The sequence below is a fragment of the Eupeodes corollae genome, chromosome 1, assembly GCF_945859685.1.
Source record: "Eupeodes corollae chromosome 1, idEupCoro1.1, whole genome shotgun sequence".
Lineage (NCBI taxonomy): Eukaryota > Metazoa > Arthropoda > Insecta > Diptera > Syrphidae > Eupeodes > Eupeodes corollae.
Genome location: NC_079147.1, coordinates 185,874,052 through 185,897,695, shown reverse-complemented (window position 1 = coordinate 185,897,695; position 23,644 = coordinate 185,874,052). Strand labels below are relative to the sequence as shown.

The window sequence follows — 23,644 nt, the reverse complement described above, 5'->3', positions numbered from 1 at the left end:
ATATTCTCACTTTTTCCAAATACAAATTATGTTTCCGTAGCATAGTGTATTTCGTTAAAGATTATTTTTTAATAAATGTACACATAAATGTACGCATATTCATGTTGCACTGAACATTTTAACTTAAATAAAGATCAAAAGAAATTGGTTAAGATTTAATTTTTCGACTGTTTCTTGAAAGCTCGAAACATTAATTTAGGTATTAAAGTACCTACTTCAATCTTTTAGAATATCATATGATGTATGCAATTTAAATGATAGAAACTTTTATGTTAATTAATGTTTTTTTTTTATTGAAAAGTTTCAAGAAATTGTGTGTTAGTAGATTCAGCCAATAGATTTTTGTCGAGATAGAACGGCAAAAAGGCAAAAGTTAAGTATTTTTAAATATTTCTCTAGTACGTTTTGTCTCCTACAGACGGATTTATTTACACTTTATTCTGGTAATGTTGTTGGTGTTGGGAGTATGGACTATTTTAAATTGGATGTTATTTCTCGTTAAAATTTAAATAGTTCTTATGTTAATTTGTGCCAACTCAAAAGTCGTGGCCCTTCCACCTTTTGATTTGAAAAATATTTAAAACTTGAATAAAGCGCACGATAAAATCAACTTTTTTAAAAGGTTTCAATGTAAATGTAAATTTTACACTGAAACTGTCAGCGTCCACAAAATTTCACATTATGCTGTTCCTATCTATGAATTTTTGGCAAAACGTCAATGTTTACTTATTTTCAAAACAATTTTATTATTGCAACTTAAATATCCTTGCGGTCTAAAATGTAGTCCAAAACGGGAATTACAATTAAAATTAAGCATTTGGAAGACGTACAAAATTACTAAACCGAGTTCTAATAAACTCTAATTTGAGGGTCTAATAAACAGAAGTTCTAACTTAAACCGAGATCTGAATGAGAGTTTTAATGCCTTTGAACTTTAAGAAGAAATGAGTTAAAGCTTAATCGAGTTTTAATTTTTAAAAATCCGAGTTTTAGTGATAAGAACTTTGTCAAGAAATTAACCATTAGTTTCTGAAATAATTTAATTTAATTTAACTTTGCTGAGAAAATTCTAGATCCAAGTGATATTTTTAAGTAACCTAAATACATATTTTAATTATGAATGCAGGTACCTATGCAAGTTTATAATAATTTTTAGAAGAATTGTAAAAAGTTAGCGCCAAGGCTCTGGTATAATGTTGGCGAACAATAATATTAAAGTCACACTTCTATCATAACAGCCTTACGGGTATAACGTTTCATAAGTTAGTTTAAAACTCAAGAAGCTTGAATACAAGCCACTCTGATAACTTAAAATCCCTTTTCTGTCAACTTTTCTAAAAATTTACCAAAATATTAATAACGACATTTTGTGTACCTAAGATACAAAATTTCATTGTTCTCATAATACTTGAGACGAACTCCATTTCTTATCATTTGTTTGTTATTTTTGTAGGTTTCCGTGTTTTTTAAAAAAATTGTACAGTTGTATTTTTGTAAAAGTTAGAGACAATATTTTTTAAATGATAAAATAAGTTTGATTTCAATATCTGTTTTTTTTAGTAAAACCAATGTTTACTAATTATAGCAGAATTTTTTTTAAAGTTTTTTATTTCTTATAGAAAAATATTTATTATTGAAGATTGTTTTATCAATTTTGACGATAATAACTGGTAAAACAATACAAGGAGAATATACAAAAAATCTTGTATGGCTTTCACATTTGTACAATCAAAGCAAAACTCTTAGATTTAAAATATCATGTTTTGAATTATGTTAAACATAATTTCATGCAGTTAAACTTTTCGGTTAAAAGAAACAAAACTTTAAAAACAAATCTGTGGCCAAAAATAAAATATATTTTTTCTCATAATCATGTTTAAATATACTAAAACAAAATTACTTTTTTTATTATTTTATTAAAAAAAAACTTATTTTTTTAAATCGCTAAGCAACACTTACATTGCTCCCCGAAAAAATAAATACAAAAATAATTATTTCCTTTTTTTTGGATTTTGAATAATTTTTGTTTGGGGAACTTCTTCACATTATTTATTCATCTGTTTTTAAAATTTAGATTTATAGAAATATAAAAATATTGAAAATAAAAGTTTTTTTCATTCAAAATTTGTTCCTGATTTATAGTTCGCAATCATTCAAAAGTTCCCAGAAATATAATTTATAGCTTGTTTTCAAAAATTTGAAGAACTTTGTTTGTAAATTATTTATTATTAATAGCCGTGTTTTCATCAAACGTATATTGTTATAGCTGTCAACTGTCAAAATTTGAAAATTTAAATAATTAACTACTTTGTTATTGTTTATCTGAAAATGCTGTCATTTTTAAGCATAAACAATTCAAAAAACCCTGAACATAATCAATTGAACTGCTAAAACCAAAAATTGTTAAAATAGACGAATAGCAGACGGTTTCTTCTGCCTTGTTTGCTAAATAACAAAAATATGTTTCTGAGAAAAACAAATATTTATGAACATTTTATTTTAAGTAAATTGTCTATGTGTTTAGATATACATACATTATGTACATATGTGTCCTTGATCAATATAATTTTGATATATTTTCACAAGAAGTTTGTTCAAAGTATAAAAAGAAAGTATTCGCTGGAGTGCAAAAATATGCCAATGTCTAAATATTCTATTGCATTTTTTAAAAGAGAACATAAATAAGAACAACTTATGCTTTTACTTATTTTGCAAAGTTCGTAGTCATCATATATGGCAAATATATTCTTTTGTTCAATACTTTGATTTAAAATGATTTAAGCGTCAATTTAATTAAATATTTGTGTATTCTCAATAACAATAATAATGGATATAAGAAATATGAAGCATGGCTTTTACGACTTTTAGAAAATAATCCTGCAATAGAAAAATTTTTAAAATATAAGTTAAGCCAAAGGAACAATTTTTTGTATAAAATTGTATTTTCCTAAATGACTTCAAAAATGTTGATAAAAATGGTTTAATTTATGACAATTGAAGTCTTTTTTTAACTTGGCATAGGAAGTTATTGTTCATGGTTCAATTTGTCGAAATGAAGATTTGGCAAAATTATAAATAATAAATAAAAATAAAATAATTCTATGCAACGTAAAATAAAATGTTTGTCAACTGGTAAAATTTTTAGAACCTATTGTCAGTTTCTTTTTATAAAAAAATAAGAATCTTCAAAAACTACCACACAATCGATTCGGAAATCTGGAGAATAAATGAAGGCATTGACTTCAAAATGTGTTCATGCGAAATTGTGTTGTTAACGTTAGATAATCTTTTTGAAAAAATCCACTCGATATATTTTTCCCAAACTCTTTACAGTTTAAACACAGAGGAGATACCGATGTGTATTGGTGTTAAATCTTGATTTTTGTTTGTATATTCTTACTTTCTATAAAATACTGGAAGTTGGAATTTCTAAAATTTGTTTCTAATTCTAATTGGGCCGTATCTAAATGGTGAGTCTAACTTTTGTGTCTGAGCGAAACACTTTGGACTAAAAGTCTCAAAATAAAAATAAAAAAAAATAAAAGGATAATATGTATATCTTCTAATTTTTAATTCCTTTCAATTCTTATTGTTTTGAATAATGTTTAAGTAAGATTTAGTATCAATTTTGACGATAATATCTTAGTTTAGTTTATTCATCAGATACTAGATAATATAATACATACAATTTAAAATTTTAAACATTACCACCAGCAAAGTTATTTAGAATTAACAATAAATTTGATTTAAATAAATATCTACTAACATTGAATTCAATCATGTTGCAAACAGTATTTGTTTCTCTTAAACACCTGGATATTGGTTCATTGGAAGCATACACAGTTCTATGACATGGAATATTAAAAAATGGTTGGTTTCGAAGCAATTTCGCAGGAACATTAATCCCAATTAGGCCTTAAATTTGTGAACAATCAATTGATTTGCTACTATGTTACGAATGAACATAACCTCTGTATACTTTCTACGAATGTTAAGAGGCAAAATACCGAGTAGTTTACACCTCGTTTCATAGGTAGGAAAATCTATGTCCCATTGAAGTCTTTGCACTACAACTCTCGTAAATCGTTTTTGGATCTTTTCGATTCTAAATGAATGAAGAAAATATTAAGGATTCCAGATTACACTGCAGTAGTCAAGATTAGACTTTACAAACGCAAAATATAAACATTTTAAGGTGAGTGGATCGGAAAACTCCTTTGAGTTTCGCAATATGAAACCTAACATTAAACTGCCTTTAGCAACTAAAAAATCTGTATGCTTTACAAAGTCAAGTTTTTTTTTATCAAAAATTACACCAAGATCTTTCTTAAAGGTTATAACTGACAATGGCATATGATTGATTTTATAGATAAAATTAATTGGACGCTGGTTTCGAGAAAACGTTAAGCTTTGGCATTTGGAAATGTTCAAATGTAAACAGTTTGCTAAACACCAGTCCGATAAAACATAAAGATCTTGTTGCAGAAGAAAACAATCATGTTTAGATTTTAAACAACGAAGTACCTTAAGTACACCAAGCACTTTGAATTTAAAAACATATCAGGAATGTCGTTTATAAACAACAAAAAAAGAAGAGGACCAACATGGCTTCCTTGCGGGACACATATACCGGTGCAGAAATAATGCTATTTATACGAACGTACTGAATACGATCCCTTGAGTATGAATTTAGCCATTTTAAAAAGTTTGAGTGAAAACCTATTTTATTTATCTTCTGAGTAAAGCATCATGATTGACTCTGTCAAAAGCTTTAGAAAAGTCAGTATAGACAACATCATACTGATAACCTTTCTCAAATGCATTCAACACCAGCTACAAAACCATGTTGGTATGGTGAAGCAATGATGCTTTAAGAGAAGGAGTTAATTTGCCATAGACTAACTTTTCAAAAAATTTGGGAATCGTAGCAATTTTACAAATTGGATGATAGTTTGAAACATCTTGCCTACCACCTGATTTGTAAATAGGTGTGATTGTTGAACGTTTCTAAACATTTAGAAACTCGCCATTTGCAAGTGAACGATTAAAAATAATTTTTAAAGGAACAGCCAATGCATTCGCACACATTCGTAAAATGATTGGTGAAATTCCGTCAGTATCACGTCGCTTATCACCCTTAAGCTTTAACAACGCTAACTCAATCTCAGAAATGGAAAAACTTAAACTGCCTATATTAATAGCAGTATTTAAAGAGTTTATGTTTGGAGCATTAAATATATAAACATGAAAGCGTTTTTTTTTTTTAATATTTTCTAATTGTATTTTTGCTCTTTCTTACAAAATTACTTTCTTTCAATATCGTGAAGAAAGTTATTTTTTGAAATCGAAAAGCAAAACTCTCACTGCTCGTGGAAAAAAATTATTACTACCTTTTGGATTTTGAACAATTTCCAGCTGTGAAAATTTCTCACATACATAAATCATTTATCTGTTTTTGAAATATAAACTCAACAAAAATATTTTAAATAAAAGTTTTTTTTTCATTTAAAATAATTATTCAAAAAGTTCCCACATAATAATGTTAAGCTTATTTCTTTCAATTTTTAGAAATTTGTTTGTATATATTCATTATTAATATCAGTATTTTCATCAAAAGTATTGCAATGGCTATCAACTGTCAAAATTTAAAAGCGCAAATAATTAACTTGTTATTGTTTACCCAAAAATGTTGTCAACTATTCAATTTTGAAAAACTTGGTATTGAACATTTAAAAAAAATCATAAAACTAAAAAAAAATACAAATAAAATCAAGCAACTCCCTGAAAAACGAATAAACAGATTCATCTGCCTTGTTTCAAGTTTGCTCAAATAACGAAAATATGTTTCTGAGAAAACAAATATTAGTGAGCATTTCATTGTAAGTAAATTGTCAACATGTTTATATAATATATGTTTGCGTCCTTGATTGATATAATATTGATATATTTTTACATTTCATATTTGTTTGTAAGCATAGAACGAAGTTTAAAATTTGATAAAATATGAGTGTCAAAATATTTGATTGCATTTTTCAAAAAGAACAAAAACAAGAAAAATCTAAGCATTCAACTTATTTAGCAAAGTTCATGAATCACCATGTATGGAAATTATTTCTTTTCCAATACTTTGCATAAGTAAGAAACCGCAACGACAATGTAGTTAAAAATGTGTGTGTTCTCAGTGTCAATAATAATGGCTATAGAAAAAAACTTGAAGAACTAAATTTTCGACTATAATAATGTGTTTTAAAAAGTAGAAAGAGTTCCGTTTATATATTTCAGTGTTTGTATGGTATTAGAAGTATTTGACATTTCCAAAAATGGTGCATAACTGTTCTAGGATCTCTTTGATCATGAAACAAATTGTGTTCATCTTCTGATGTGGTTCTGATCTACAAGGCCTTAATTCGTCCAAAACTTAAACATAATCCAATCATTAAGACAAGTTTTTTCTCTTATAAAAATATTAAAGAATATGGGTAAGTTCATTAATGTAAAAATGCAGCAGTAATGTAAGATTTGCGTTCATAAATGTAAATACACTGCATTACTGCAGTCGGTGACTCTGTTCAAAAAAGCAGTCTGACAGCTGAATTGCGATAAAACCTGCACTCATTTTATTTCTGTTGACTCTCTCCAGGAAAATGTCAGAACAAGATGTGTAGGTAAAATAATTGAATATTTATTAAATTTTTTGCAAAAACTAAAATGATTTGTTATCAATAATTTGAAATATAATATTTTCACTTCATAGAAATGAATGACTTTGTTCCATTCAAAAAATTTAAAATAAGTCCTAATAAAACATTTTAATTGGATATTTTGAAAGATCTTTGTTAAGATACTAAAAAACCAAAACCTGCGTAACTCATAGAAAAAAACTTAATTATTTCTTTCACACTTTTTTATATATGAACAGGTTTTTGATATTGTACTCGTATATCTGCCGCATTCTTCCAGAAGTTTTTCTGTTCATAAACGCATTGCGTAAATTTTTGTCGGCATGGCTTGTACAACTAGTTGCATTTTTGAACTCAACCTATAACTGAAATCATTACACCGTCTTTCGTTACCGATTAAAAATTAACAATTTTTTGAACAGGTTTTTAAATTATGTCACTTTTAAAATGCAACTTTTAAAAGCTTACTTAAAGTAAACAAAATATCCCTTAACAATATATTGTATGATAATTTAAAAAAAGCGCAAATCTCTATCTTCTAAATTTAAAGTGTGTCTCTGTGTCATTTAATATCTTACTAAGTTTTGAATAAGTCTTGAATTTAAAGCTTTCATGGTTTTAAGGAATATGTTTTGGAGTTAATTTATGTTAGATATGAAATTTGATTTTAACTATCTGCTTAAATAGTTAAAAACAACCGTTTCCAACATTCTATTTGCATTTTTTAATCTGTTTCAAAATCTTGATGTAGTAGAATTTAGAACAAATTTGTCACAAGAACAAAACTACTTTGAAACCGTTTTGCCTCCTTCTGTTGAAAACTGTCTTGGTACAAATGGTTAAGCATTTCTCTAAACAAGTTATACATTTTTCCAGCATTTTAGGAAACACTTAACAAGTTTCAACTGAAGAAGAATAATGGGATTATAGGTTTGGAAAACCATCACACATTTTTTAGCAAAAAGCTTCTTTAATATTATAATGTAATGTGTTTTTTCGATTTTTTAAAGTAATCAGCCTTATCACAGGCCCCGTCGTAATAGATTCGTAGTACGAAATCCGAATAATTGTATCATTGGTCCCGTCGTACTAAAAAAAATTGCTACGAAAGTCGGAGTTCGTGAAAATTGGTATCACTAGCCCCGAATGAATAGGAAGTTTGGCAGTTTTTTCTACGAACAATTATTTTGATCGGAGTTTTTAAAACGAACAAAAAATTAAGCTTGCGAAGATAAATTAAATATGTTTTTTATTTTTTTTTTTGAAGTGCAAATAAAGTTATCACAAATAAAATTCAATTCGAAAGGCTTTATGAAAAGTCTTCAAGAAAAACTTGAAATTGCCCAATTATTTTCAAATGTCCCTAAGGAGTAAGTGAATTCGTTTTGGGAGGCAGTAAAAATAGAGTTAAATAGTTAAAGACCCACCTTCTAAGGACACCTCTAGCTGGAAAAAGGTAAATTGAATAAATTAGTCCAAACTTTTTTTATAATTTAATTTAATTCTTAAGTGTGGTTAGATTGAAAGGCATAAATCAAGAGGAAAATGGTTGAGAACAAAAAAGAATGCAAAGCTACAGGTGGCGGAGCAAATAGAATGCATTTTTTTAGAACCTTGAAGAAGGTGTCATAAGAATGAATGAACTTTGGCCAGCGGAATAAAAGATCCACAATCTTTTGGATTCAAAAATTCCTCCGAGCCTTTAGAATCAAATGAACCTTGTGAAGAGAACTAACTTGCCGATGTTTCGATGTCATCAGACGTAGTTGATGTGAGAAATGTTCCACGGCGTCTTCCAACCACTTCGCGTCAGTCATATGATTCATCCAGTCTTCGTGTATTTTCTTCATTTATTGCAAAGATTGCAACGACAATACTATCAATTTTTAAAGACAAAAACAAATAAAAACAAGAACAAATCGAAAGATGAAAAACGAGCTTTTATTTAATTTTCTTATTTTGACGCATATCAGCTGATTTTAAAACTCCGAAATTAATATTTCTGTGTGCCAATGCTTTCTTGAATTCGTTCGGGGCTTATGATGTAAATGTATTCGTATTTGTAGCGTAACACAATTTTCGGGGACTCGCTACGAGGGACTCTGTGATAGGGGTGAATATCTCAGAAACCTCGCGTAACAGAGAAATTTTGAAATCAAATTCCAATTGGAAAATTTTAATTTCATGCCAAGAACAAACCCTTGTCGAGCAGTGATATAAAAAAAAAACTGAATTATGCGCATTTAAATAAAAATAAAATTTTAAAGCTTTAAAATTGTTCCCTTACAAAACCTTCAACCGAAAAATAGTTTTAAGAATTTTTCTTGTCCAATCAAATAAACATTCATTAAGTTCCTCAGTTTGAAACATTTATAAATATTTTTCAATTGTAGAATCTATTTGGTTGAACTCCGACAGTTAAATTATGAAACCAAGTACATACGTGGGAGACTACGTGCTACGTGGGCATTTCCTTTAATTTTTCAAATTTAATCTAATACACTTAATTTTTAATTAATAAAACAATAAATTAATTTATAAATTGGTTATAATGTAATTGCAATTAAAAGTTTCATTATTCTGCCATTTAAACCTCTTTTATAATTTCGTTTTCATATTTTTAATATACATGGAAGAAAAATATTTAAATTCAAATAAGAGATTGCACGTAAAACATTATCTATGTAAAAAGATTTAATTCCACAAAATCATACTCGAGGAAAAAAAATATAAATATTTACTCAACGAATTCTTCTTCATAAAATATTCAACATCTTGTTCTAATGTACAGCAAAAATGTGGCATCAAAATAAGGGAAGGCAGACGGGAGGTTCTTTTTCCATGTTTATATTATACAACAATATTCAGCAAACCAAGTCATATGTTTGTTGGGGTTTGTTTTGTGTTTCTGTAGAAACGCCTTGAGTTGGAGAAGGTCTGCCTTTGCACTGACATTGGATTATAATACCAACTTGGGGATGAATTATAATAAACATATAAAATATACGAATGTAAGGGCTATTTTTCTCTCTTGTTTAATTTATTTCCTTGTTTATATAGCAAAGGTATTGTTCTTGGATTCTTTTTGTTAGTGAATTTTTGTCTTTCTCTCCGTTTTAGCTGTCATTGTATAGCAAAATAATAGGACACTATAAGTTTCCATTTATGTTGATTTATTAACAAATGTATACATTTTTACTAACTAACTAACTGCCGGTTTTGTTATTTCGACATTACATACAAAAAATGTATATATAATAGATTCTTGCTTTTGAAACAAAAGTTGTTATGTAAATGTGTATCTAAGTACACATGTAAATGTAAGTCAGTCTATCGAAATTGTTGAAATTCAGATTTTTGTTCACAAAGCACAAAACCACGTCAGCCATAAGCCCACATGGTGTGCACTGCATTAGCTGCAGTTTATGTAAACTGCAATCTATTTCCATGATATTATTTTATGTAATTACAAACTAAAAACCAAGGTGAAATTGATAAAATTGCAATTTCCATTTCGGTTTGAAAATCAATCTTCCATTTTGACAGGCAGTAGGTTTCAAATTGACAAACTGTTAAAATGCATTTCATTTCGATTACGTTCAACACACAACACACTGCATGTCACTTGAATTGTCTTAAATTTTTAAATATTATTTTTTAAGCAGTACCAAGCTAATTTTGTTACAGTTGAGTCCTGTTTGCATTTACCTACATAGATCTATACTAATATTGTATATGGGAAAGTCAGTTTATTTGTTTGTTTGTTTGTATGTTTGTTTGTTTGTGCGGCCTTAACTTAGCAACGGAACAATATTATGACATGATTTTTTGTGTTGTGGAAGCTACGAGGCTGGTGTTAAAGCTACTTTTTCATCGCGTTAAAATATCTTATCCCCAGCTTATTTGAGCAGATCAGCCGGTAACACTTATAATTAGATCTTCAATATATTCTTTTTTTTTTTTTAATATAGACTAGTAGCATTTCATTAGGTTCTGCCTGCCTGAACCTATTATCATTGCTTATCAGAAGGTGTTTCTTATAATGACATTATGGCACGAAATTATCCTTAAACACTATTCAATATACGAACGGGGCGGCCAAAAACCGATGCTATTTCGTACAGAGTAATTCTGAACTTACTGACATACACGACGATCAATATACATGACAAATAGAGATTATAGAACCTAGAAACGATGTTGTTTTGAAAATGAATTCATATATATTGGATAAAGTAACAAGAGATATTAGGAAGTATTTGTCAAAAGACACAATCATAAACAGTTTCTTAACTCCCTTGAGATATCCGTGGAACCCTCACATAAGTTACGCTGAAATTAGATTTGTCAGCAGTGCTTACTTGAGATCTAGGTTCCCATGGATTATGTTAAGGTAAAAGACTTCATATCACACAACTGACACGTTAATAGTGCCAATATTTTGACCGGCAGCTGCGTTGGAAAAGTTTGAAATTGCAATTATTCATCGCACCCCAATAACCCCTACAGATTTACTTTTCCAATTCAATAGTCTTCAGTTTCCAATTAAAATTTGTTTCGCTAGTTAAATTAATAAGGTGCAAAGAAAGCACTAAAAGTAGCAGGGATGAACTTAGTACTTTAACTTTAAAAATAGAAAACATTCCTTAGGTTCCTTTTTGTTTCTTTTAATTACTAAGTAACTCATGTAAACTTGCCCCTGATATGTTTTTATACTATTTTTTGTATTATTTTAATTTTCTTGTACTTGAAAAAGTAATGCAATCTTTATCATTTATTGAACTTAACTTACAGTCAGCATTCATTAATTTTACCTAAAGATTAGGACTTTAAGTTTTGCGATCTACAATAATTTTACTTTAAAAAGAATAAAATTAAATTCACTAACCCCAAGGGGAATTAAATGAATGCAATCTCTATAATGGGGTCATAAAAGATTGAATTGTCTTAGAAGATTGGTGAATGGTTAAAAATACTTCTTAATTTAAAATTATGAATGTTAGGAAGTTGATGATAAGAAATTACACCAAATGTGTAAGCCATCGTAGGTCCCTTCTCTTTTCTTCAATAGCCCACCGCAGAAGCAGAAGGTAAAAATGGAGCAATATACCTACTCCAAGAGTCCAAGCTATAATCGCTTGCTATGATTATAATCGATGATAAAGGCTGATTTGGTTACTTACTATTTGAAAATGTAAGAAAATATTCATTTTTACAAAACATAAAACATACTTTGTACGACAAATTAATAAAAGTTATTCATCACAAACAATCAAAATAAAGATAAGTATGTTACAACATATTGAAAATTTTGCTTTACAATGTTCAGTGTTCTTTCTTCTTCTTCTGATTTAATGTATCACTTGTTGAAAATCACATCAAATTAATATCACAATACGAACTTTTTAGGGTTACTCTAGTACGGATAGCGATAGTATTGAAATGCTAGTAGAAAACGTGTGAATCTGAAAGTTTGACAGCTCATTTTTAGAAAACTTGAGAATTTCTAAGTCCTGATCTATTGAACTCGTGTATTTTGTTCAGTTAACCACTCATTTGTGGATACATATTACTCTTTTAAACTTTTATAAACAATTTCTCCAAAAAAATTAAAAAAGAAGGAATAGATACATTTTATAGCCTTAATCAAAAGAACCAGAGGGTATTTTAAAAGATAGCATAGAAAATGGACATGAATGAATTCATGTATTTTTTTTATTGTTGGCTCAATAAATAGAATAACACATGCAATTTTAAAGCACGTAGGAACAACAAAAAAATCCAAACGAGTCAGCTCAATTTCATCACCGCCGCGGATGTTACAGTAACCAACAATTTAAAAAAATAAATTCTTTCGAAAAGTGAATGAAATTTAGTCTTCTATATATTCGTTTATTTAAATTTTCAAGGGCATTTATAAATAAATATTAAATTACACATTTTCTACCTGACATTTTATTGAATTTACTTTACCATACATTTAAATATTTTTGGTTTTCTTTTTGTCATCGTAAATAAACAAAACAAAATATAAATGCTGTTTATGAATCAGCTGAAAAATCATACACACATTTTATTAAGTATATTGTTAAGAAAAGTTATAGCACTTTCATAATTTGAAAATTTTTGGACTATTAAATCTGTTTTAAATACAATTATCACCCACTTTTTTTACACCTTCTTAGTCACAAAACAATTACTACATAATCAAATCAATGAATAATAATCTTCCAAATTATGAAAAAATTATTTTTTTCAAACACCTCTTAAAACTTCGTCGGTTTTTCTTAAACTCAGATCTTTAGGATATTTTTTCAGAAAAAAAGAATTGTTGTAAAGAAAAAAATTAATTGAACATATTAATACACTTGTTTAAAGCAAAATGTTGCAAACCACTATTACATAAACATGGTTCAAATATTGACAAAATTATAAAATTTATGCACCAAAAAGATTAATAATACCTTAAAATCGATTAATTCAAGAGGATTTTTTTAAATGACCATGATGCTCACTAAAAACTTAAATAAACCCTAAAGTTAGTCTTAAAAACAGTTTGCTTGCATTGTCTCATTTAAAAGGGCACTACATAATATAACTGGGACACTCGGGCGTATACCTACTTTTTTAATTTATTGATTTCTTAATATATTTTAGTTCCTATTTTCTTTAATTTTAAGGCTTCAAAAGTAACAGTTAAATAAAATATTGGTAGCTGCCGCTGGTATTTTTCTTGAAAAATTAACTGTAGTAAAAGCAAATAAAACTATTTCACTATAATTGACTTAACGTTCAGGAGATGAATGTTAAACTTTCTTTTATAAATCTTTGTTCTTTTCTTGGATTAAATTTTGATTTTAAGGTATTTGTGCAGCCTTATGAGTTTTGTCAAGACAAACAAATCAAGCACAACGCTAATAATGTTTATTGTTAGAAAATTAAGTTGGTGTTTCAAGATTGTGCTATTCGTAACTTTTGCACTAAAAGAATAAAATTGTAAAACAGGGTGTAGAAAACTCCAAACAATGTTTATATTGTATCTGCTGAAAGGTTTAATGCATAAGTAACTATAGTTTAGAAAGTTCTTGAGGATTAAGAAAGAAGGACTGAAAAATTCTCAAATTTTGTTCAACGCTCGCATTTCGAAATTTTCGAAGGTTTTTCCAAAACGAAAAAAATACAAAAACTCAATTCAAACCATAAATGTTAACTATTTCAAATTGTCCAGAAATTTTAAATTGCAATGATAGTGAACAATTTTTAAATTTTCTAAATAACTTAAGATTTTTGATTTTTCAAGTACCATACTGATCGTTCTGTTTTCTGAATTAGTAGAGTGCAATGTTAAGACGTTAATTTATTTGTTGTTAACTTTAATCATATTTAGAATAACTATGATTTATTGTGTTACATGAAAAATGTTGCATCAACAGTTCGAAAATTCATTTTAAAATATATTAAAAAAAACATGACATAAACAATAACAGTCAGTTCTCTTTCTATGGAAAAGTATTTAAAAGCTCTTAAGGACAACTTAAAACAAGTATTTAGGTTAATAAGGTTAGTTTAAAATGGCTGTTGGTTGGGAAGTCCAACACACTTAGACCAAAGTATGGTCCGTTGTGATACTACATGGATCAGTTGATCAGCTTAATTCGTCGAACCAATTGGAGACAAATAATGTCAGAATTTTTTAGATCGCTGGTATCGTGGAAGTAGTAGTCTCCAAGGTGGATTCTTCGTTTTTTTTAATAAAGCAGGGCATGTGAACAGAAGATGAGAGATTGTGTCCCCCTGCAAGTTCGTCAGCTTTGCAATTTCCTGGAATGTCTCTATGGTCCGGCACTCAGAAAAGGTGAATGTTGTACTGTGTAGCCATCTCCGTAAGAGATGATCGACAATTTAGGGCTGTTAGTGAGTTAGTGGAGACAGAGTCTAGGGACTTTAACGAAGCTTGGCTCTCCGAAAGATGCGTATATCATTAGTTGATATGAAGTTTTCTCTAAGCCAGGTAGACGAAAGGAGATACTTAAGTTTAAGCTATCTGAGTATACACCTCCACCAACCCCATCCTGCGTTTTTGATCCGGCTGTATAAAAGTTTATAGGATCATCGTTCAAAAATGATGTATTCTCCCAAGAAGACCTGGGAGGTATAGTCACTTTGAAGCTATAGTAATTAAATAGGTTATATAAGGTCTAACACAAAACAAATAATAAGTTCTTTTGGAAGCTTTAAAACTCTAAAAGGAAAACTTTATATTTCCCACTATCCCCGCAATATACAATTTAGTTCTATTCTTGGGATATAGAAATAAGTATTCTATTTGCTGATTTTTTGAAACAATCCTTTATGGTGTAATAATTCAACCCGACATCGATTTAATTGTGACATAACTTTTTTAAGGCTGACTGAAGCGGAAGTAGTGAGTAATATTGACATCTTCTGGCCTTGATATTAGCCCGTCAACATCTGTTAAGATTTGTAAGTCTTAGGATATTGTAAAGCTTCACAAGTATAGAAAAAAAATTATAGCTTTATTACAAATACAATGAAGAATATTACTGGAGAATTGGTAATAGGCCTGTATACCCGTGTTGCAACTATCATGCATACCATAGATGTCTGTAAATATAGTATTTAAATACATTTAGTTTTTCTGTAAATCAGTAATTTTCTCTAAAAAACATGGTTGTTGTCCGCAAAAGTCTACTAAAACCAGACTTTTTAAATTCACGAATAAAATTATTATTATTATGCAAAATAAACTGCAACTGATTTATGCTGATTTCAGCAAAGAATTTAATAGGGTCAGAAACTTTAGAGTGCTAATCATAACTTGTATCAAATCCTATTTTAAGAAACTAAATACAGTGACATTAACTTTAACCGCAGTTTTTTATTATTATTAATGTGTAGTCTGGAGTTCCCCAAGGCAGTGATTTTGGACCTTTGTTCTTTTTATTGTTCATTACTGAAATTAGTAAAGACATAATCTACTCAAAAATCATAATGTTCGATTATGATTTTAAGCTTTTCAAACTTAAGAGATAAAGAGATATCTTTTTGCACCACGATATTAACAGAGCCTTTTGAATAATGAAATGGAGCTCATGGACATCTGATGATTTGGGAGTCTTTTCTGATGTCAACATGATAGGTTGATTCCCATATAATATGACATCAGAAATAAGGAAAAAATACGCCTTGGATAAATCAAGAGGTGTTTTAAAAAATTGAATGATTTCTATATTTTTAAAATCCTCTAATCTGTCTTATCCTGGATTATTGCAGCTGTGCATGGTGTCCTATGGTATGATATTTTTTTCGGTCTTCGTTATCTTCATTTTGAACTTTAAATGAACGTCTTTTATCCTACGAAAATCGAATAAATTTACACAAGTTATTGACGATGAAGAAAAGGATTGAAAAAATATCATATAAATAGGTTTTATGGAATGATAAAAAAACGTTTACCAGTTTTTTAAATATAGAAAAGAATTTTGTCAAAAGTAAAAATATTATAACTTAATACCAGTCTAACATTTTTTAATAAATTTACGACCGAAAACAATGAAAATATCACAACGAATTCTATACAAATTTACAAATGTTACAAAGTGATCAACTTTGTCACTCTATGCCAAATAAGAAGATATTGTTTCATAAACAAAAAAACTTGAACTAGAAGTCTGCTAAGTGTAGTTTTTTCTACAAAAAAAACAACAAAACCGACATATGGACACGTTTGCATTGCATTATTTTCAGTATTACTTAGTTGAGAAAAACATTCTAAAAAGTCATTGTGTATAGTGAAATCACTGAGATAAAATCTCCAATTCTTTTTAATAGTCCTCAAAAACTACATTTATTCAAACCAAAAATCCGTATAGGATAACTTCATAAGGAAACAAAAGTCGCTAATTAAATTTTCTACACAACTTCAGAGATAATTTTGACCTCGGTCGTAACATTATACAACCTACCTTCCAAACCACACAAACATTATTAAATAATATTAATAATTTTCCATATGCACGTCCTAACTTCTTTCTCTTCCAAATCATCATCCTCGTTTACATACTTTCTCTAGAATTTCAATGGAAAATTCAAAACCCCAAAATCCTTCATGACATAAAAAAGCTTCATTAAATGCAACAAAACAAAAAAGAAAATAACATCATTAATTCAAGCAACTTAAAACCAAACCTAATGTTGTTAGTAAAAATAATAAGGGTTTGGTTATTCCAGAGAATATTTTTTGAAAATTTAATGTTTTAGTCGCTTCTTAATTTAATTTCCAAGAAAATAAAAAAAAAACTAAAACTTTTAAATCCGCGCAAATGTTGTTTGTAAATATGTTTCTACTTACATGCATAACTTTCCGAGGGTTTTTATTTCCATATTTAATAAGTTGCATTTGCGGAAGAATATATTCGTTCTGTAGGTATACTCTCGTATAGTTACAGGATTCTGCGTAGACTTTAAGGTAAGGTATGCAAAAATGATGGTATTTCACGTGTATGCTATCTGAGGAATAAAAAAGTTATACATCCTCTTTATAGGGTTTCCATTTTAAGTTTGCCCTTGGGATGTGTATTATTTTGACTATACCTATCTACAGAAGGAAAATAATGAGGAGGGGGGTTATTTTTTTTTAACATGCCTTATCTGCATTTACTGCGTTGACGTACTTTCAAAAGTATGTATGCATGTGTATGAGAAAATGTTATGTTAGTTTGTGTCTTGGTGTGGGTAAAAATTTGCTTTATCTTTTACTGTTTGTATTAAAAGTCAGGTGGTTTAAATCTCATAAAGAACGTAAAGAAATGAATATGAATTTTCTACTTCACTTATTAAATCCTTATGGAAAATTAGGGACATTTTCTACATCCTAACGCTTTGAATAATGTAATGAAAAGAAATGTTTTTCAAACATAAAGGCTATTTTTAAGAAGTTTCAAAATATTATACATGCACTATGCTTTTAATTTACAAATGTTGGGTGTGGCTGCGCCTCATAACTTCCATCCACCAAAATTTTAACATTTTGGCCGCTATCTTACGAATAAATGCTTCAGTTTTTGCTTCCTGTGCGCTTATCGAGAATGAGTGTTTGCTATTGACGTGACCCTTAACATAGCATCACAAAAATGGTCTAGAGAAATCAGATTGCACGATTTAATTAATTAACTAATTAACCACACAGTAGCGCTCACCATTCGCATTAAAGTTGCGATTCTCATCACCTTTGAAGAAATACGGCCCGATAAATTCACCAACTTATAATCGGCACCAAACAGTTGCTTTTTCCGAACGTATTATTGGCTCTAGCCCATGGTATCCATTCAACCAGAAATAAGCTTCGTCACTTTTTATGACAACTTTTAAAGAACCCATTCAACAAGCATTCGGCGTTGTATTAAGTTCTTCGGCTTCAATTATTGTAACAGCTGCATTTTAAAGGCACTCAAATGTGTTCAAATGTCGAGAACGGAATTTCGGTGTTTTCCAAAGTTCGAACTTTTCATAAGAGTGTTGATGCTTTCACATCTACCAAATTAGGTCGAAATATGGTGACAATAGCCCGAATAGGCACCTTAATAAGTCAATTAAAATGAAAATAAAATTCAAGAAGCCCGCGATGAAATTTCTTAAGAGGACGCATTTTGAAAGCGGATAGTCGTGATTCTGTAATATAACGCTGGTCAACTAGGGAATGTAGGTGGTAATCAAATCATACTTTTTCTGATGGCTTTAGTTTGAATCCGACTTCAAAATAATTCTATCACCATACGTTTTTGAGAAATAAACATTTATAATTCGAAAAAAACCTTATACTAGGCTTTTTGAGTCTAAATTCATGAAGTAATTTTTTTTTCCAATAAAATACGTGATAGTTTTTCAAATCAACAATTTCTTACTTTAATATAAAGGTTAAAAATATTAAGTATATTACTTCTTTTTCAGAAAAAAAAGTGAGTAAGTCTTCACCTGCCATACCTGAAGCATTCATGCTAGATCGGTTCTTAACATACAAACTGAAAATTCTATAAAGCAATTTTAGTTTTTAAAAATAAAAATATATTGAAAAAAAATGTTAAAAAATGTATTTCTGAATTTGATCACAAATGGCTTAATTTGAAGTTTGGATTCAGAATCAGCCCTAAAAACTAACTGGAAAACGAATTATTCAATAACTTAAGGAAAATACATTCAAGGTTTTTCAAAACTTCAGATAGAGTGAAATAAAGACCCAGAAGTCATTCCATAACTAATTACTTATTTTATATGGAAGAAAAAGATTTGTGCAATTTATTTTTAAGGGATATGTTGAGTTTTAACTTAGGCTTAAAAAACTCATATTTGGTTTTCTTGAGCATTTTACAAATCTACTGTGATTAAAAAGCCGAGATTCAGGATATGTTAATCCGTTAATTCATTCTTTTGTGTGTGTGTGGCAGAAAAACAAAATAATTTTGTCGACTGGTGCAATTTTTCCTTTTTAGCGAATAATTTGGGAAAAAAATCTCCTAAGAGAAGTGCGTGAAACGTTGAGCTGTTACGGTGGTGGTGATTTAAAGAGGATTATTTTGTTGTCAGCAGCATACTAAGGTTAGGTTAGGTGATACGACATGGTTTTTGAGGCTTTCTTCCAAGCTCTATGAAACCAGTTTGATTCCCCTACGAAATGTGAGAGATTGATTATGCTTATATGATTGAGATCGCTTAGATCGTTATAGAAGAATTCTTCTAGGTAACTCTTGAGTATTTAGCTAGAGAATGTGCATGAACAGAGGAGGTGAAGAACTGTTTCTTCCTCTTGATCATCCACGCAGCTTCTGCAAGCCATTTGAGAATACGCCTAGCCGGGTGGCGTGCTTTCCTATTAGACAGTGACCAATTATGACACCGATTATCGAGATTATATGCGATCTGCTTGGAGATTTCAAGCACTTTGGTCGCTTTAAATCTTGTGTAAGCCAGACATTTTTTGTAACATGACACGTGGTAATGTTAGCAATTAGTATGTAATCAGTGGCCAAACGTAGCAAACGTGACCATTTCTTGCGAGTTCATCTGCCTTACAGTTTCCTGGAATGCCTCTATGTACGTGTGTACTCCAACAACCCCTTCATTTTTTTTTTATCCATATGCATAAAAGTGGACTGAGTAGTCTTCCAGACATGTCCTATTCTTCCAGAAAGATCTGGAAGGCATAGAAATCTGTAAGTTCCTGTTGAATTGCAGTTGTGGGATGGTTTATCCCACACATTTTTAAAAACTTGCATACTTCTTTCCAAAAAACGAACTTTTTGGCTACTACTTTCAGTTTGGAAATAAGTTTTCAACATCACCATAACGTTGTTTAAGCGTTAAGCTAAAATTTTTTTCGGAAGTATGGTATTGGTTATATATTATTTTAGAGGTTTAAACGCTTCAGTGTCAAAATAACCATAAATGTGAAAAGAAACCACTAAATGACTCATTCTCTGTACCCGATTTTAGTACCCACAGCATCTGTCTGCATTATAGTCTACGAGTATATAAACTGCGAATCCCGGTTATTATCCAAAATAGGTCTCACCAAACTATCTTATTAGGGACACAACGACGCATAAACATTAAGTAATAACCGCTTATTAAACACGCATGATTACCTTCTTGCAATGTCGTTTTCTCAAGCTATTTTCTCTTTGTTCTTTTGTTGTTCTTCTTGTTTCTTTTTCTTAGAACGCCATCTGGTGTAGATATTTTTCAAAAGCAACATACATGAAGATCTACTTAAACAAAATAAGTTCTTGCCCATAAATATACAAAGGACCATTTTACATGAAAGTTAAAAAATATTAACATATGTACGTATACTTAGAGTTAAAGGTATAAGGTTTCTTTCTACATAGAAGCTACAACTATTGTGCAAATACAAGTTGCCCCTTTCCTTCTTCCGTTGGGCAGCAAAAGCTAAATAGAAATAAGAGTCATGTCTAATGTTCATATTCAGTAGGTTCTGAATAAATTAAAAACAAAAAGTGTTGGCCTATACAACACGCTTTTATGTTACCTTTTTACTTTCTTGTGTTGGTTGGTTGCTACAGAAGTTAAGCATTATGTTGATCACTCTACCGGAACATACATATAATTATGATTCTACCTCTTTCTACTTTTTCTCTGATATTCTTTTGGCCTGTTTTGTAATTTATTATAACATAGTAAAGTTCTTTATTCACGAACTTTTCTTTTATTTTTAACCGCAATCGATGCATTGTTGCCAAATAGCTATGCAGAATTATAAACGGTGATTTTTTAAGAGCTTGAGAACTTTAAAAAAAAAAAAACGCATAAAATTTGCAAAATCTCATCGATTCTTTATTTGAGACGTTAGATTGGTCCATGACATTTACTTTTTGAAGATAATTTCATTTAAATGTTGACCGCGGCTGCGTCTTAGGTGGTCCATTCGGAAAGTCCAATTTTGGGTAACTTTTTCGAGCATTTCGGCCGGAATAGCCCGAATTTCTTCGGAAAGGTTGTCTTCCAAAGCTGGAATAGTTGCTGGCTTATTTGTGTAGACTTTAGACTTGATGTAGCCCCACAAAAAATAGTCTAAAGGCGTCAAATCGCATGATCTTGGTGGCCAACTTACCGGTCCATTCCTTGAGATGAATTGTTCTCCGAAGTTTTCCCTCAAAATGGCCATAGAATCGCGAGCTGTGTGGCATGTAGCGCCATCTTGTTAAAACCACATGTCAACCAAGTTCAGTTCTTCCATTTTTGGCAACAAAAAGTTTGTTAGCAATGAACGATAGCGATCGCCATTCACTGTAACGTTGCGTCCAACAGCATCTTTGAAAAAACACGGTCCAATGATTCCACCAGCGTACAAACCACACCAAACAGTGCATTTTTCGGGATGCATGGGCAGTTCTTGAACGGCTTCAGGTTGCTCTTCACTCCAAATGCGGCAATTTTGCTTATTTACGTAGCCATTCAACTAGAAATGAGCCTCATCGCTGAACAAAATAAATCGGACGTAAAGCGCGAAACACATTTCGAACCGAACACTGATTTTGGTAATAAAATTGAATGATTTACAAGCGTTGCTCGTTAGTAAGTCTATTCATGATGAAATGTCAAAGCATACTGAGCATCTTTCTCTTTGACACCATGTCTGAAATCTCGCGTGATCTGTCAAATACTAATGCATGAAAATCCTAACCTCAAAAAAATCACCCTTTATTAGGGAAATTTCTGCACACTGTGAATCGAAATCAAAAAATTGAGCTATTCTTGGGAAAGTAACTTTTTTAAAATCTCATACTGTAAACCTTACCGTACTAAGATTTAAGCTTGATCTGAGCAGTAAAATACATTTTAGACAAAAGTCAACACTTCTGACAAAGTTATCATATGTGATATCAAAGGTCCCAAGAGTAAACAAGATAAGAAAAAAAGAAGCTAGAGTTTACTGGTATTAACTCTTCTGCTTTCTGTCTATCAAACGATCTCAATTGGTCATTGAGATCTTTTGATTTAACACCTTTACAGTTTTTTTTTAGGCTATTTAAGACCTTAAAGATGCAAATACACGAGTTATTGCTCATTGAAAATTTTTAGTAGTAGGCTGATATCGTCTTCTATTGTTGGTGGGAGCTCATTACAATAAGTTTCTCATCTCCTTTTCGTCGAAGATGCTTTGAAGACCGTTCCTATAAAGTATTAAAGTCTCGTGGTAGTGGCTACATTATATAATACCTTTCCAACTAGTAACTGCTACTTTTATTATGACATATTTTGACAGACTTTGACTTTTACAAATTAATTAATAAAAGTTGGTATTTAAGAACTTAAGAACTAAAACAAATTAAGAACTTCACAACTAGAGGAAATTAGGTTATGTGTAGAGTATTAAGCTTTTCTGAATGATCTCCTATTGTCTCTTATATAAAATGAAATTAATTTCTTAGGGACTAATTCTAAAACTTCTCTATCATAATTAAAAATCTATAACTCTACGTTCGCTTCACAGTAAACTAGTTAAGTTATTTTGATGTCACCGTGACTCAAAATTCTGAACAAGTTAACTAAAACTCAATGTCTAGGCTGCAAATTTATCCTAGAAAATAATGACTTTAACAGCCTCAAGATAGTCTTCGAGGAAAGGTATGTTTTGGTCATGATTTTAAAGATCAAGTTCTGCTTTTTTCGCATGCTTTCATAAAGCATAAGAAACGCTAGCAAACTAAGGCTTGGTGTAAAACAATGAACTAATTTAAACAGTTTCAAAGAAGGAGCGGATTGGAATTGAAAACTTACTGGCAGGGATCAAGATGTTACAAATTAGAAGTCTTTAAAAAAGAAAATATCGGAGGAGGTTTTTGAATAGGGATTTGACAACAAATAATCGAATTCTCATTGCAAAGTTCAACTAACAATTTTCATCATCTGCAAATTACAAACATTTTTTATCGAAATTCGGAGTTGGTAATAGACACTTAACAAGTAACAAGTTTAGTGACAGTGAGACAAAGAGTTGTTAGAAGTGTCGAAAATATCACTTCCGTTCATTCAAACATTCAAATCAGTCAATTCCAGACCACACTTTGGCTTATTTTGCGTAAAGAACCTGGTTTACATCTAAATATCATCAAGATACGTTCTCCGATTGGGCAGGGCTCTGTAAAAGTTGCGCCAAGATGATGAATTTTCATCACAAAATAATCTTCATTGACGAAGATCATTTATAGATCAATGTTTTTGTCAACAGGCCAAATATGGGTTAAGCTTATGGTGGAAAATCAACATCTGCTTTATGAATCACTACTTTATCCCAGAAAAATATTGTGCTGGTGTTGTCTTTTTTGCCATATTTGTTCGACGACAGTAACGATTGTCAAGTTGTCATGGTTGTGGATGACATGTAATTTCAAACGGGATCGTGCCACAAGCCACACACAACAACT

General features: G+C 30.1%; 1 protein-coding gene across 4 annotated transcripts in view; it reads left to right on the top strand.

Moving 5' to 3' along the window:
- LOC129938445 (uncharacterized) overlaps positions 1–23,644 on the top strand; it is a 180,540-nt gene that overhangs the window by 3,406 nt on the left and 153,490 nt on the right. The gene's annotated exons all lie outside the window — the stretch shown is intronic.